Genomic DNA, 18032 nt, shown 5'->3' with positions numbered 1-18032 from the left:
AGTTACTTCTTCAAAAGCAAAAGTATCTCATATCATCTCTTCTCATTTTTCTTCTCTTTATCCTTCATGCTGCTGCAAGATGGGGAGAAGGTGAACAATCAGTCGGAGCTCTGATTGCTTACCTTGTCTGTCACCTCTTTCAGCAGACCCCCTAGCTCGGCGACTTGGGGGACTCCTACTACATGGTTTGTATCGCGCTTGACCAAGCCTGAAACTACAAGTAAGCTTCAAGTGAAATTGATACATTACCTTGTGCATCTCCACCAGTTAAAGATACCACCCCTGGATGGAGGAAGAGTACTTCCAGAGAAGATGCCACATCTACCTATGAGACAGATAAGGCAAGTCAAGACGACACCACACTCCGATACTTAGAAGTTTCGTGACTACGAGATCATTCTCCCACAATATTTCCTAATGTCATTTGTACTAAATCATTCACTTGTACTCACTAAATGAGAGCTTGAACCTATGTACTTGTGTAAACCCTTCACAATTAATGAGAACTCTTCTATTCCGTGGACGTAGCCAATCTGGGTGAACCACGTACATCTTGTGTTTGCTTTCCTATCTCTATCCATTTATATACTTATCCACACTAATGACCGGAGCAATCTAGCGAAGATCACAAAAAGCGATCGTTTTCGCTACCTAGGATCTATCTTGCAAGAGAACGGAGAATTAGATGGAGATCTCAACCATAGAATACGAGCTGGATGGAAAGAGTGCATCCGGCGTGTTGTGTGACCGTCGTAGGCCACTGAAGCTCAAGGGAAAATTTTATAGGACGGCAATAAGGCTAGCGATGTTGTATGGCACAGAATGTTGGGTGGTGAAGCATCAACACGTACACAAAATTGGTGTAGCGGAGATGAGGATGCTTCGTGGGATGTGTGGGCACACGAGAAAGGATAAGATTGGGAATGAGGATATCCGAGGTAAAGTAGGAGTAGCCGAAATTGTAGGAAATATGAGAGAAAATCGGCTCCGGTGATTTTGAACATGTGCAAAGAAGGCCGACTGACGCTCCGGTTCGAAGATGTGACTACGGGACAGAGGTTCAGGGCCGAAGGGGTAGAGGAAGACCTAGGACAACTTTGGAAGAGACTCTAAGAAAAGACTTAGAGTACTTGGATCTAACGGAGGACATGACACAAAACCGAGCGCAATGGCGTTCTAGGATTCATATAGCCGACCCCACTTAGTGGGAAAAGGCTTTGTTGTTGTTGTTGTTGTTGTAAAATGTCGATGTACGCAAAAAAAAAAAAAAAAAAGAGGTGATGCTATCCACAAATGATTTTTATTTTCTACACTCTTTTCAATTTTCGGCTGTTAGATCAAATAAATTAAAAAAAATCAAATAACAAAAATTAACATTGTGTAAAATAAAATAAAAAGAAATATATGAATAGCATTACCCTTAACAAGCTATCCTCTATAATGATGAGCCTAACCAATTCTATGAAATATGACGAGTGTCATCATCTGAGGAGTTTATTATAGGGGATGTTTTTTCTTCTCCTACACGCTAACCAAAGAATGTTGAAGACATTTCTCATTGGGCGTGTGCATAATGTCCTAATGTTTCCAAGACAAGCCCAGCTGTACATATAAGAAGATTCATATTCTTCTTTTTCTTTTTTCGTGTTTTTTCGGCTCCTTTTTTTTTTCCTTACAAAAAACGATAGAGTGATATTTCATTAATTATCACAAAATACAAGAATGTTATTGGGTAAATAGGTTTAATGACCAATCAATTGATGCGGAGTGAGTTTGCACAATTAGATAAATAAGAGTAAGCCCCTAGAAGGTTAACACAAGCACAAACACACAATCGACAAGCGCACAATTGCCCTTTTACAATAAATGATTATACAACAAGAGTTAAACGGGCAGCCACATTGGTCATTGTTGATAGCGAGGCTACATAAAGTCATTGCACTAGAGCAAGACCCACATCAAATCATTGTTGACAAACGAGACTACATAACTCATCGCTCAAAGGCGAAGACCAATCTATCCATCAGAATAGCATGGCCACAAGACTTGCGAGTGAAACACAACTACACTACTCCAAGAAGGGAACCATTGGTCAACTCATCATAGTGGGGAACCAGGACATTCTTGCCAAGGCCACCTGCATATTGACTGGTGAGTGGGATTCAGGCATCGAAAAATCAAACACCACAAGATCAAGTCGCAAAAGGCAGCGGAACCGTCAAGTACCGGACGCCCAAACAAAGCAAAGTCGCGCGAATCTAAGTGCATTAGTCGGCACAACCACAAAATGAGTCAAAGAAAATGTCACCACCATGGAAAACGAGTTGACGACGGTGGATCCAACCCACTTGCACCCACAAATCCAACCCCACACCACGAAATCAAGAGCCAAATCAAAGAACAACCTTGAGAAGGCATGACCGGATCTGGGTTTAAAATTGAATTCCATGAACAAACTGCTCACAATTGTGGGAGAGAAATGTGAAGAGGGGAGAGGAGGTACGTGAAGGCCGAAAGAGGGGGTAAGCTCGTGGTCAGAGGGCTGAGTCGTGGATTGGGAGGGGAGGGGAGAAAAGGCTGGGATGGGGGTGAAGGGGGAGATAGAAAGGGAAAAAGGGCTAGGACAAGAAGGGAGAAGCTACCACCGGCCCTCAGCCATAGCCAGAGGTCGGCGGCTATGAGAGCAACTCCACCCATGTGGATTGCTCGGGGGACAGGGGAGAAGAAAGGGCCTGAGGCCCGGTGGACAGTGCTCTAGCCATGGAGAGCCCGAGTGAGAGTGGGAGCCCGAGCACAAGGCCCGTGAGGAATCCACCAGCCTGCAGCCCGAGGGCCAGGCATTATTTAATTTTTTTGTGTCAGGCGCGTGCCCCTCACTAGCGAGTGGGGGCGCGTCGCCCGACCGGATTTCAAGCGCTAGGGCCCGGGCGCAGAGAATTGGCAGGTGACCGTTAGGAAGCCACGTGGCTTCCCACGGTCCGTTCGATCTGAAGGGGTTTAAATAGGAGCCGTCCGATGCAACTGATTTCAAATTAAAAAAAAAAAAAAAGTTTAAAATTAAGAAAGTTACCGTTGTGACACATGGCATAATCTGGAGTGTTGGAATTCAATTTTTTTTAAATCCAACGACAGAGATTAATTATTTGAATAAAAATTTTAAAAAAATTATAAAAAATCCGAAAAAAATTGTAAAAAATCTAAAAAAAAATTGTAAAAAATTTGAAATCCATCGCTAAATAATTGTTTTTTTTTTATAAAATGACACGTGGCGCAACGAGAACGATTTAAAAAATCTTATCTGAAATTACAAATAATTTTATTTTGTATTATTTTAACAAACAAACAAAAAATAATATTTTATTGCCTATTGCCAGGGGGGAGGGCTCTAAGGGTGGAGATGTAAATGGCAATTACTGTTCATTAAGGGCAGTCACTATTCATTAAAGGCAGTTACTGTTCAATAGGGTGGATTCAATAGTGGATTGCCAGGGGGAAGAGCTCCATGGGTGGAGTTGCTCTGAAGGTAACATGCTAAGGTTTTTTGAAAGGAGAGATGGCTCTTGCCGAGAGAGGATAGGTGCGTGAGAGAGAGAAAGGAACAAGTAGGAGGTCGCCTTTTATTTTCTTTAGGAACTAAATTTTAAAATCAATGAGAAAAAATAATTTTTCTTCCATGATACGTAAGAATAATAATTGCATTAAAAATACTTGAGGATTTAAAAATTTAACGGTTAGAATTTGCACATAAAAACCTAAGAATAATACTTGCATTATTCCTTTGGGAATGAACTCATTCCCCACGTGCAAATAACATATCTTCATTGAAAAAACTTCTTAATCGAAACCATTCAATTTCTTAAGATTCATTTGTAGATCATCCCTACAAAAAATAATTTGGATCGGAGTTTGTTTACATCCAAATGTATCAAATAAATCAACATTGTAGGTACCAAGTTACATATTCATGTTAAACCACTATGTATTTGATACATTTACATGACTAAACGAACTCCAGTTCGAATGAGTTTTTGTAGGAATAATCTTCAAATTAAGATTAAGAAATTAAATGGTTCTGATTATGAAAGTTTTTGGGCGATGATACATTCTTAAAGTGGGAGAATGAGCTGATTTCCGAGAACACAAGTGTTATCCAGAAGTTTTGCAACGGGATTTTAATAAAATTCGTACGACTGAGTGCTGGGTTCTATTATAGCCAGACTCAGAATCAAATATCAAAACAATTTTGGATTTAAGGTTCAGGGTTTTCCAATACACGAACTCTGGATTATTTTCTTTAGTGAGGTTTCATTATAGTTATCTTTAGTAACTATGAAAGGTAACTAAAGAGATGTCGCATCCCATGCATATGGAGAAGGATTCGAACTCTGGCCATGAAAAACAATCAACATCGCTGCTTCACCCACCCGTCTTATTCACCTTGCTAAATGGATGTTAAAATTGCAGCTCTAATGCAAGTGGTGAATAGCCCTTGTCCTTTCTCATCAGCCAGTCTCAATCCCAATTTTCTCCACATCCATAACGTACTTGGCGTTTGTGCATTGATTGGTCCATTGCGGCAACGCCACCATCGGAACCCCCAAACTAAAAGCTTACCAAGCCGAGTTCCAACCACAATGCTCCTATGCAACATAAGTGGAAAGATAACCACAATGTTAATTTTAAAACTTCTTAATGGCCAACTGCAAATGAGATCATAACAGATTAACAAATTGAGCAAGCAATCGTAGAATGAGTAACAGTTTGATGAACCAATTGAATAGGTTTAGATGCATATTTGGCGCTTACCTGGATGTGCGTCTTTATTTCCTTTGCTCGATCAGCATGCTTCAAAGTATTCACAGTGTGATGATGCTAACTGTCCACAGGGGATAGCAACCATGATCGTTTGACAATTGCAACTCAAACCATCTTTGAGTATTCATGTCAATTTGCTGCAAAACTAATCACATTAAGTACAGTAGCAGGAAGGCACAGCGCCAGGGAGGACTTCAAGATAACAATTACAATCACATGCCTAATACGGTGAGGAACATAAGCAAGACCATTCTTTTGCTGTTCGCCCAGTGCATTTATGCAGTTTGCTAAGGCAAGAAGTGCATGGTTAATATATGCTCCATCCCTTAATTTTTGGCCTCCACTGTTTGTTTCCAATGCTTGTTCACTGCTAGCAAGATCCAGAAGTGCAAGTTTGCCTTGCATTAGCATTTCTTGATTCCGGTACTTGTTCCTTTCTCTTCTTTTTACTTTTATTTCCAGCACTGCATGTGATATGGTTAATGGGAAAACGAATCAATGGCAAGTATAATCAAACACCTGACCACGGAAAGATATTCATGGAAGCTGTGGAACATGCACCTAAATCTAGAAAAGCTATACGGCCTTTGGTATTTAAGGTATAGTAGAATCTCTAATAGATGGTTTATAGAAATGAACTCTTAAGGATTGTGGTTTCTAAGTACAGCCTACTTTCCATCTGCAGCACACAAATGAATTCAACTTACCGAGAAGATGTTCCATTAGCCTATGTCCTTTCAGTTTTCCGACAGCTATTCCCAAGTTTAAGAGTTCAAGAATCTTATCAGCAGATTATACCTGAATGAACAGTGTTTCAAAGGTTCACTCAATCCAAGTGGCACTAATAGCAGTATGGAGCTACCAATCTCTTTGCCAAATAGTTAACCATCTTTTTACGAGAAATACCAGAATCATTTTCTGTCCACTTGAGCATCAAACTATCTTTAAGTCCTCACTGTCGTGTCTACCAATAGTCCCGACAAGAAGACTGCCCGTTCTTAAAATGGTGAAAACGAGTAGCGTCTCTCAAAATGATTTCTCTGCCCACAAGCTTGGAAATAAATTTGATGGCAGAATGACAATCATTACAAACTCTAAGGTTCTTCATGATCCTCAACATCGTGTTCTCTGGAGTATTTATTAGCCCAAATGCAATGGCAAGTTTCTCACTGTGATGTTTAAGCATCTTCTCCTTCACTTCTTCACCAACATCATGCAATACTGAGTCAGTGTCAGTAACAAAACCCATATTTTTAATCTCTTTCCATATCTTTTCCATCATCTTGTAGATTGCCTCTTTCTGCATGTGAACTCCATCATCAACCCCAAACATATGAACTTTGTTTTGAATCTGAATCCAACTAAATCCTTGTCTTTCTTCACTCCCTTATTCTTCATTGACCTTCTAACTTGTGCAGCTTCTTCCCATCTTCCACAAGCTGAATACAGATTAGCAAGGGCTGAGTGGGCCCCACTGTTGTCTGGATCAATAAGCAGCAATCTTTCAGCTGCAACCTTTGCTAGATCTACATTTTTATGAACCTTACAACAAGATAAAAGTGAACCCCAAGCTATAACATCTGGTTCAACTGGCAAACTTTGTATAAAATTGAATGCTTCTTGAAGCAATCCAGCGCGCCCAAGCAGATCAATCATGCTTGCATAATGGCTATGGGTGGGTTCGATTTTGTGGACATTCCTCATTAAATTATAGTAGCTCCTGCCCTGTTCTACCAATCCCACATGTATACAGGCAGAGAGCACGCCGACATAAGTTATATGGTCAGGCTTAATACCATGTGACAGCATCTTCTCAAACAGTTCAATGGCATCTTCCCCATGACCATGTTGAACCAGGGCTATGATCATGGAAGTCCAAGAAACCGTATCTCTATTCGAGTAAATCAAATTGAATACTTTCTTTGCACCACTGATGCTTCCAGCTTTGGAATACATTGAAATTAGAGCATTGCTTACAGAAACTGAATGGACTTCCCCCGACCTCATGGCACTTGCATGAATTTGTTTTCCATAGTCTAAAGAAGCCAAGCTCGAACTGACACTTAACATAGCTGCTAAGGTGTAGCTGTTCGGCTTGGGGCCTTGTTTTATCATTGACATGAAGAGCTCCAAAGCATCATTATTCAACCCATTCTGTACATAACCAACAATCATTACTGTCCATGCAACCACGTCACGGTCTCTCAACGCGTCAAATATCTGCCTGGCTGGCATTATATCCCCAAGCTTTATGTACCCATGCAATAGGGCCGTAAAAGCTATAACATTGAGATCGGAAGTCACGCATTGCTCTAAAATCTTTTGAGCAATTGCCAACCCACCAGATTTAGCATACATTGTGATCAAAGCATTTTTCACTGCATCATATGTGCCCAGCTCAGCTCTTACAATATGGGCATGGATTTGCTTCCCAAGTTCCAACTTCTCAAGGTTAGCACAAGCTGACAGAATGCTTGCTAAGGTGAACTTGTCGGGCTGTAGAACAGAATCCTGAAGCATACATGAAAGGTAGTCAGTGCTTCCATGTCAAGGCCATGCTGATTGTATCCTGCAATCAACGAATTCCAAGAAACAATGTCGTGCTCCTTCATTTGCTTAAACTGAGCAAGAGCAAGGTCAGCGCAACCGCATTGCATATGCAAAGAAATCATAGCATTCCAGCTCGATGTGTTTTTCAACCTCATCCTATCGAAAACAATCTTCACGGTCCTGGGATCACCAGATTTTGCATACATGTTTAAAAGACAGTTGGCAACAGAAACATAACTGCCAACCACAAGTTTAACAACAAACGAATGAACCTTCCTACCAATCTCCAAAGCCTTAACAGCACCACATGCGGAAAGAATGTTAGTAAGGGTGAACTGGGTCACCAGAACTCCGTCCGCAATCATCTGCACAAACATCTGAATGGCATTCCCGTAACGACCCATCTGATTGTAACCCACGATCTTTGCGGTCCAGGAAACGGAGTCCCGTTGCGGCATTGCGTCGAAAACGTTCAGTGCCTCGTCAAACCTTCCCTGCTTTGCATAAGCGGAGATAATAGTGTTCCATGAGAGTGTATTCCTTAGGGGCATTTCGTCGAACACGCGGTGGGCATCGGAAGCAGAGCCGGTTTTGAGGTACACGGTCATGAGGTTGTTCATCAAAAACACACTGCAGAGGTGAAGGCCGGATTTGATGATCTGGGCATGGATTGATTGGCGGCAAGTAAGTCTCGCTTTCTGAGGCTTGCTTGCAGCTGATATGCGTAGAAGTCCGAACGGGAGGCCGGATTTGAGGCCTCCATTGGAATTACTAAGAACTAGACGGTGACTAATGAATGTACACATCCAGTGGCGAATTTGCCTGCTTTCAAAGTGATGGTATGTATTTCTCGTCGTCCACGTTTTTAACTATATGTTTTTCATATTCGCTCGCCCAATTCATTTTCCTGCCCTTCCCTCGAGTGACACCTTTTTGAGGGATTATTTGACGGACACCTTGTGGTGGTGTCAATTTCGAACTTTTTATTATTACCAAGTTTGGGGGGACATTGATTATTCAACTACCAGCGTCAAGACATATCTAAATCTCAAGCATGAAGGATTTATGCATGGTATGTAAACTAAACGGTCACAATATGAATTTATGTAGGAGTTTACAGATTGTGCACTAACGGGAATTATTGGAGAACTCGAACTTTGTGGGCTGACACACAAGGCAATGACCTTACTAGCTGAGTCAACCCTCGTTGGCTTGTCTATTACTCATTTTGTTTCCATGAATTTGAATAGTTTATAACTTGGAAGTGACTAGGTTGCCAATAATTTATTTCTCCATCTTTTAGTGTATGTGTATCATTGTATAAATAATATATATATTATTCTTGCAAAAAATAGGCGAATATAGTTCTTAAAAAAAAAAAAAAAAAAAAAAAAAAAAACTACAATATCTACCATTTGGCTCAAAAATATTAGGGATAGAAATTTGAACTCCGGCCATAAAAAATACTCTACACCACTACATCACCCATTTAATTAACCTTGCTAACTTAGATATATAAAAAGGAAAACTAATGAAAAGAACTTCAAAACTTTGAGTTTTAACGATAATGACAAAATAAAGGGTAAAGTGAATAGTACTAGGATTGAATTTTTAGTGTAAAATGTGATTTTTCGTTAAAATGAACACTACCGGGAGTTTTTCGTTAAAGTTTCCTATATAAAATGCAGCTTTAATTGATGAATAAAAAGTTGCGACAAGTGCATAACATGAACCAAATTAAGCTTTATTAGAAAACTTGGTGTTACATCTCACCTAAAACCCTAATTGTCTTTTGTTGAACCACATTGTCAGTAAACTCATCAATGCGTAACGAAGGATTCAACAGATTCGTGAGCCAACACGTCCAGTTGTGGGCACCATGTAACCACCAAACCCTTCTCAGACGTCTCCTCTGCAAATCCTTTTGGGAGCTTGGCTGCTTCTACTTCCCTCCAGCCACAAGAATTTGCATTTGCTCCTCCTCAAACCCCAAGCCAATTCCTTCATTTGCTCAGCTTCGAGTTGTGCTGCACTGCCGAATGCCACGTATGTGAGAGACCATTTTGGCTGTTGTTCTAGCCATTTCATGCATGCATCGTTGTTGAGCTTGAAGAGGTTGACACCATATTCTCTGTCATATCCACCACCTAACAAAAAGCAAAATAATTATACAAAAAATTAATGAACGATCACAATTTTTTTGTCTGATTTCTTATATAAACCACATGCCCCAGTGAATTGCATACTAATATGCATTCATGTATCGATTATTCACTGAGGAAATAAACCGATGTAAGTTTTACTTGTCATGTAATGTTATCTACTAATACAATAAAAGAATTATGTAATTTCTTTTGTTCCATTACTATGAAGAGTTTCGAATTCTGAACCTAGCCTACTTCTATCCATCACTCTACCCACTCTCACAACTAGACTAACCCCGCTTAAAGATCGAATTATTTACTTTCTAAAAAAACAACAACAACAAAGTTTTTTCCCACTAAGTGGAGTCGGCTATATGAATCTTAGAACACCATTGCGCTCGGTTCTGTGTCATGTCCTCCGTTAAATCCAAGTACTATAAGTCTTTTCTTAAAGTCTCTTCCAAAGTTTTCCTAGTTCTTCCTCTACCCCTTCGGTCCTGGACCTCTGTCCCGTAATCGCATCTTCTAACCGGAGATTCAGTAGGCCTTCTTTGCACATGTCCAAACCACGGTAAACGATTTTCTCTCATATTTCCTTCAATTTCGGCTACTCCTACTTTACCTCAGATATCCTCATTCCTAATCTTATCCTTTCTGGTGTGCCCACACATCCAACGAAGCATCCTCATCTCCGCTACACCCATTTTATGTACGTGTTGATGCTTCACCACCCAACATTCCGTGTCATACAGCATCGTCGGCCTTATTGTCGTCCTATAAAATTTTTCTTTGAGCTTCAGTAGCATATGGTAGTCACACAACACCCCAGATGCACTCTTCCACTTCATCTATCCAGCTTGTATTCTATGGTTGAGGTTTCCATCTAATTCTCTGTTCTTTTGCAAGATAGATCCTAGGTAGCGAAAGTGGTCACTCTTTGGTACTTTCTGATCTTTGATTCTCACCCCTAACTCATTTTGGCTTCCATTTGCACTGAACTTTCACTCCATATATTCTATCTTTGATCGGCTTAGGCGAAGACCTTTAGATTCCAACACTTGTCTCCAAAGATTAAGCTTCGCATTTACCCCTTCCTGAGTTTCATTTATCAACACTATATCGTCTGTGAAAAGCATACACCAAGGAATATCATCTTGAATATGTCCCGTTAACTCATCCATTACTAATGTAAAAAGGTAAGGACTTAAGGATGAGCCTTGATGTAACCCTACAGTTATGGGGAAGCTTTTGGTTTGTCCTTCATGAGTTCTTACAGTAGTCTTTGCTCCATCATACATATCCTTTATAACTTGGATATATGTTACTTGTGCTACTTTCTTCTCTAAAATCCTCTGAAGAATGTCTCTTAAGACCCTATCATACGTTTTTTTTCCAAATCTATAAAGATCATGTGTAAATCCTTTTTTCTATCTTTATATGTTTCCATCAATCTTTGTAAAAGATAGATTGCCTTCATGGTTGAGCGCCCTGGCATGAACCCGAATTGATTGTCCGAAACCCGTGTCTCTTGCCTCAATCTATGCTCAATGACTCTCTCCCAAAGCTTCGTTGTATGACTCATTAGCTTAATACCCCTATAGTTCATGCAATTTTGTACGTCGCCCTTATTTTTGTAGATAGGCACCAAAGTGCTCTTTCGCCACTCATTTGGTATCTTCTTCATTTTCAAAATCCTATTGAAAAGGTTTGTGAGTCATGCTATACCCGTCTCTCTTAAGACTTTCCACACTTCGATCAGTATATCATCTGGGCCCATTGCTTTTCTATGCTTCATCTTTTTCAAAGCTACAACCACTTCTTCCTTCCTGATTCGACAGTAAAAAGAGTAGTTTCTACACTCTTCTGAGTTACTCAACTCCCCCAAAGAAGTACTCATTTCATGTCCTTCATTGAAAAGATTATTTAAATAACCTCTCCATTTGTCTTTGACCGCGTTCTCTGTAGCAAGAACATTTCCATCCTCATTCTTGATGCACCTCACTTGGTTTAGGTCCATTGTCTTCTTTTAGCTTGCTCTAGCTGGTTTATAGATATCAAACTCTCCTTCTTTGGTATATAATTGCTTATACATATCGACATAAGCCGCTAGCTTAGCTTCTCTCACAGCTTTCTTCGCCTCCTGCTTCACTATTCTATACCTTTCACCATTTTCATCGATCCTATCCTTGTATAGGGCTTTACAACATTCCTTCTTAGCCTTCACCTTTGTTTATACCTCCTCATTCCACCACCAAGATTCCTTTTGGTGTGGAGCAAAGCCCTTGGACTCTTCTAATACCTCTTTTGCTACTTTTCGGATACAACTAGCCATGGAATCCCACATTTGGCTAGCTTCCCCCTCTCTATCCCACACGCATTAGGTGACTACTTTCTCTTTGAAAATGACTTGTTTTTCTCCTTTTAGATTCCACCATCTAGTCCTTAGGCACTTCCAGGTCTTGTTCTTTTTTCTCTCTCTTTTGATATGTACATCCATCACCAACAAGCGATGTTGATTAGCCAAGCTCTCTCCCGGTATAACTTTGCAATCCTTACAAGTTATCCGATCCCCTTTCCTCATTAGAAGAAAATCTATTCGTGTTTTTGCCGAGCCACTCTTGTAGGTGATCACATGTTCTTCTTTCTTCTTAAAGAAGGTGTTGGCTAAGAAGAGATCATATGCCATTGCAAAATCCAAGATGGCTTCCCCATCCTCGTTTCTCTCCCCAAAACCATGGCCACCATGAAAACCTCCATTTAAATCTCCTCCTATAAATACCTCTCCGTCTGAGCAATTCCTTGCACCAAGTCTGTAATACCCCATATAAAAAAAATGGTTATATATATGTGTGTGTGTGTGAGTAATTATTTTTACGTACAAGAACCTATTTTCGGTATGTAAAATAGTTTCAATGTAAAATCCTTTTTCCTACAAATTATTTCAAAAACTAGCTATTTCATGTTCATATGTAATTAGAGATATTTTTAGTTTGAATTGGAGAAGGGAAATTAAATGAATTTGGTTTGATTTTCCTCACAAAGGGCCAAGAGTTTGAGGTTGGACTAAATGAGTAGTTATGTCTTGTTATTTTCTCTCAAAGATGAGGTGGAGAGTTTGTAACATTAGGAGTTAATGATTTGGTGATTACTCACCACTCTAAATGTGGAGTGGAAGTCTATATAGCATACGTGCATGTGTCTAAGTGCATGAGTTTGGCTTTATTTTCTCACAAAGGCTAAGTGGAGTTTTGCCAACCATTAGAGAATAAAGAGGAGGGGTTAGTCACCACTCTAGATAGGTAAAGGTGGAAGTTGGTAATTAATAGAAGCTAATTATTAGGGTGTGGAGGTGGGAAGCCTTTGGCTTATATGTGTGGCTAAGTGTTGAGTTTGGTTTGATATTTTTACCAAGTAGGAGTGAGTTGGCAAGTTGAGTTAATGTAGAGAGATTACTCACCTCTAAACATTTGAGAGGTGTGAGTCTATATAGAGCCATAGACTAGGTATGTGTATGTATTGGCATGCATGTGGCAATATGTTGTTGTTGTTGTTTTAGAGTGCTTACTCACTAGCCTAAGGGAATCTCAATTAATTGTCTATATTCTCTCTTCAATGCTTCAAATCTATCATTCCAAATCTTCCAATAAGGTGAGAATGGGTGGGATTCATATCCCTTAGAGATGAATGTGGCTTTTGAGCTTTTGTCCACTTTGCATGATATTCACCACTCTAAATAAAGGAAGATGACAACTTATTGTGGTTAGAACATTTCATGCGGCCTTTGATGCAAGGAACATCTTTCATATTATTCATTAGTTCATAATTAACTTCACATTTGTTGTTTTGCTATTGAACCACATATCATGTTGATAATTGGTGAGGATTCATTCCCCAAATTGTTTGGACATGGCCTTTGGGTGCAAGGACCACCTTGCATGATATTCATTAATTCATGATTAATCTAACACTTGTTGTTTTTCCATTAGAACACATTTCATTGCTATTGATTAGGACAACAATTTTTGCTTTGTGATTGGAACACATTTCATGGTAATGATTAACACAACACTGCTTTCTTTCCATTGGCACACTTGTGGAGATTCTTTGGAGAAGAAGATGCCATGCAATCTACATAAAGGAAGGAGAAAAGAAACAACGGGGGGACATAGAGAAAGAAGGGAGAGAAGGGAGAGAAGAGAGAGGAAGAAAAAGAAAAAGAAAAAGAACAACTCCAAAACTATTCTCCTTTTTCATATTACCCCTTATCTTTCATATACATATTGTTAAGGATTTAAGCCATCTTTCTTTGTATTTGTAAGTCCCTTATATATATAGTGAAATACAATGAAAGCAAACCTCAGTGGATGTAGTCGAATTGGCGAACCACTTAAATCTTGTGTTGTTTATGCATTTACATTTGGAGATCATTGCCATGAGAAGCACTTCCACCAAACTATCGGAAATCTCTATTCATCTCTATTGAGGATGATGTATAAAAAGTGTTAGACAAATCCCAGAAAAATAGATGAAACCTTACCCAACAAATCTCCACCAAACTCCATCTATCAAAAGAAAGATATCCAAAAACTAGAAATTCGTCCAGCCTATTTAACAGACCAAAACACCATCATACATATATTATATTATAATACTTTATTCATGAGAGTTGTACGTCTATCTCTCTACCATGACATATCAAAATTTCAGGAAATTCCAAAGGTGCAATCTTCCAATATGTTTAAAATACCAACTCAGTCTCTAATCCTGTAGAAAACTGGACAGCCATGTTATGAGTACCAAAACCCTATTTTTCGTAGCCTTGGATCGAAACACTTCCTTCACAAAAGTTATTCCTTATCATCTCCTCTATAACATATCCAAAAACCATGACAATGTAACCTATATGTTGACTTATATCCCAGTTCGAACAGCTGATAGTTTCAGCTATATTAAAGAAGAAGAAGTAGAAGTGGTGGGCTAAAATAAAAATAAAAGATGATGTTTGGAAAGGGAAAAGCTAGAAACATGATTCTATGCCTTGTGGCCTTGGAGACATATATTGGACTCTAACAATTATTTTCTCTAACATGGATGTCTATTCTTTTCTAATAAAAATAGGTTGCCCGAGCAAGATGGACGAGACGTTGGAAAAACATATATGGAGTGGTCAGCGAGCAACACTCTATATGATGGATTATAAATTATTACTTTGTTATTAGTATTATGATTATATTACTCTTGTTACTAATCAATTTGTTTTATGTTGAAGCTTGCAGGCTTGTAAGATAAAGTGTGGGTATTGATATCTATGTGAACATGACATTTACATATGCATTGCAAAGCTAGAAAATGTGTTGTGTCAAGTGCTCACTTGTGTAAAGTGTTTAAGTTGTGAGGATATTCAAAAGCTGAAGTTTGCCTTGAATAATAATGAACAGTGTATATGCCTAGCGTAGGGTGCTGGGCTTGAGTATACAAATTGGTTGATTATAAAAAGAATGAAATCTTGTATATGTCAGGCGTAGGGTGTAGGGCTTGAATATACATTTGGGCGTCAGGGGAAGTGCTTGTTTAATAAAGTGGAAACTGAGAGTTTAATTACAAAAATTGGGTTAAGGGATGAACGGGGGTTAACTCATAATCTAACGTACTCAGAGCCAAGTGATATAAGCATGGTATGGGACGTGCAGGCTTGGGTACCTTAGGTATGTGTTGACGGGATTAGAAGGGAGTGAGTACATTCATGCATCTCATTGCATACATTTTATGTATTTTCAAGAGCTACTCATTTCAATTATTATTTTAGTTGGTACTTTTGTTATGAATTAATTTTGTATACTAATATTTGTTACAATTTAATTATTATTTTGTTAGTAGTTTTTGTTGTGAATTAATTTGTGCACTATAGTTATTCTGTTGCGTATTCAATAAATTTTTATGTAAGATTTGGTTGATGAATGGTGTAATTGTTATAATTTTATTTGATTTTCCACCATATCTTGGTTGTAGAATTTTTTTCTATAGCTAAGATATGGCTCACACCCTAACTCGTGGATAGTCTTTATTCGCAGGTCGGGGCGTGACAAAGTCTCCAAGATCTTCCCAAAATTTCTCCTTCAAACTTGTATCCAACCCTACTTGAGGTGCGTACGTACTAATCACATTGATGAGTTCTTGTCCTATAACAATCTTGATTGCCATAATTCTATCTCCTACCCTCTTGACATCTACAACATCTTGTGTCAAGGTCTTGTCCACGATGATGCCAACACCGTTTCTTGTTCTATTTGTGCCCGAATATAAAAGTTTAAAACCTGAGTTTTCTAGATCATTTGCCTTAAGACCAACCTACTTAGTTTCTTGTAGGCACATAATACTTATCCTTCTCCTCACCATAACTTCCATTACTTCAATAGATTTTCCCGTTAAGGTTCCTATATTCCACATTCCAAAACCCATTCTACTCTCTTGAACTCTACCATTCTGTCCTAGCTTCTTTACCCCCCCCCCCCCCGTCTAATAGGATCAAAGTACTTTTTTTGTGTGTCATGTGTAAAGTTGATAGGAGCATATGCTTTCAAACAACTTTGAGTGGAGTCGTTCAAAAAGAAGTTTCTATGACCCCCTTGCTCATTTAACACTGCATTTGGATGCCGATGGAGATACAGCGACCCTTGCTTACTTATCACTGTGCTCGGGCCACACAGCGCGCCACTTACGGGTGACGCCCTAGCTTGCACCATTTCGTTCTGGATTCATTTTCATAAGGATTCGACGTAACCTAGGAGTGCCGGCTGTCGACTACCTAACGCCCTTCCCCTCCTTCTTTATCCGGGCTTGGGATTGGCAATGTAAGATAAACTTACACAAGCGGAGTTATTTACTTTCTAACACTACATACTAAAATCATATCATCAGTTTGAAACTTAAATCAAAGCTTTAATTGGCACTAAAACAATATCATTACCGAAGGAATGAAACTAATTAATGATTAAAACATCTTCCAAATGTACTTACATGTTCTTCCAACTCATAAAATGAGTTGCATAAAACTCAATCAGCTTTGTCAACATTGGAGAACTAACCCACAACTATGTCATAGACAGCTGGGTAAGACCTAAAATCATATAACCTGGATGGCATATCCCCATGTTCAACTGGTGGCAATCCTGGAAGCAAAATCTTAGACTAATCATATTTAGTAAGAGGGAGCTTGACCAATCCTTTGTGGGCATGGTAGTAAATATTGTCAACTGCACAAGACTGAGTAAAGAAAACAACTCCAACTATTCCAAACTTTTTGGCAACATCTAAAGGCCAAGGAATGAAAGCGTCATAAACAATACAGTCAGCTAGGCAGCCTGAGCTTGAAAGCTTCTCAAGGAGTTTGGCCAGAGTTCGCAAACCGACTTGCTTAAAGCTCTCCAAGTAGGCCTCTACACTTTCAGCTCTTTGATGCCGCCTTGGTCGTAACCATCTGAAATGGTCTCCAGGGCAAAGTAGCTACTAGATAATCCTGATGATTTGTGCAGTATTGTGTTGTAGGCGAAAAGGGTTGTGACTAGTGTGATTTTGACTCCTTTGTGATGTAAAAGCTTGGAGAATTGGAGCATGGGATTAATGTGGCCTTGTTGGGTAGGATAGGGGAAGACCAAATAGTGAGATTTTTTATCTCTGTGTCTTTCCCCCATTAGTGAGAACTGTTTGGAAGATGGTTTTGGCCAGTTTAGATCTAGATCTTGAGTTTGGTTGCAGTACTATGTTAGATTAATTTGTATTTGCATATTATCTTAAACCTAAAGGTTGGCATTGACTCATGCATTGTATTACTTACGGTGATGATTACTTTGTTTTATTACCATTCCCTTGTTTTGTTTGTATGTCGTGTATTACAATTACAATTACAATTACAATTTTATGATGTAAACCGTTGAATAACCATTTCAATTTTTGTTTTTTGTGTTCTAGTTAAAGTTAAATGGGACGCGTATGAGAGGAATGCCGGAAAAATGACAGAGCAAGGTAGGGGAAATAAAAAAATTGATACCGAAAGTTTTAAACCATTTTTTCAAATAGTTTTTCTTTTCAAGTTTTTGTTTCATGGATTTGCTTTCACTTCTAAATTCTTCTTCATCCTCCTCCTCTTTTTCCCATCTTTCTCTTTCATATATTCTCCCTATCTCTAAGTAAATAAATGAGAACAAAAATTAAACTTACAGAAACCTTGATGGAAAGGTTTTACTATTTCACGTGTGTGTGTGTGTGTGTGTGTGTGTTTTCATAAAAGTAATGCAAACTAAAAATAAATAGGTATGACAGAAAATAATGCGCTTTTTTGTGTGTATTTACACTGGTTTCTCCAGAACACAGGTAGAAATCAGAGACACTTGGATGACTAAGGCTACAGAGCCCAATATTTATAGACTGGAGCTTGAGATTTGAATAATTGAAGGAATTACTGTTGGTGCATGGGTGAATAGGGACTGGTTTGAATTAGCTTTTATTGTGAAGGAGCGCGTGAAT

General features: G+C 39.0%; 2 pseudogenes; both read right to left on the bottom strand.

Annotated features, from left to right (window-relative positions):
• Window positions 1-4170: 4170 nt before the first annotated feature.
• On the bottom strand, window positions 4171-8527 carry LOC126626233 (pentatricopeptide repeat-containing protein At2g22070-like; annotated as a pseudogene).
• Window positions 8528-9185: 658 nt separating this feature from the next.
• On the bottom strand, window positions 9186-17200 carry LOC126610820 (UDP-glycosyltransferase 74G1-like; annotated as a pseudogene).
• Between the last annotated feature and the right edge of the window lie 832 nt (window positions 17201-18032).

This window comes from Malus sylvestris, chromosome 1, assembly GCF_916048215.2.
Source record: "Malus sylvestris chromosome 1, drMalSylv7.2, whole genome shotgun sequence".
NCBI lineage: Eukaryota > Viridiplantae > Streptophyta > Magnoliopsida > Rosales > Rosaceae > Malus > Malus sylvestris.
Note: the sequence above shows the minus strand (reverse complement) of the source record. Positions and strands in the feature narration are given on the sequence as shown.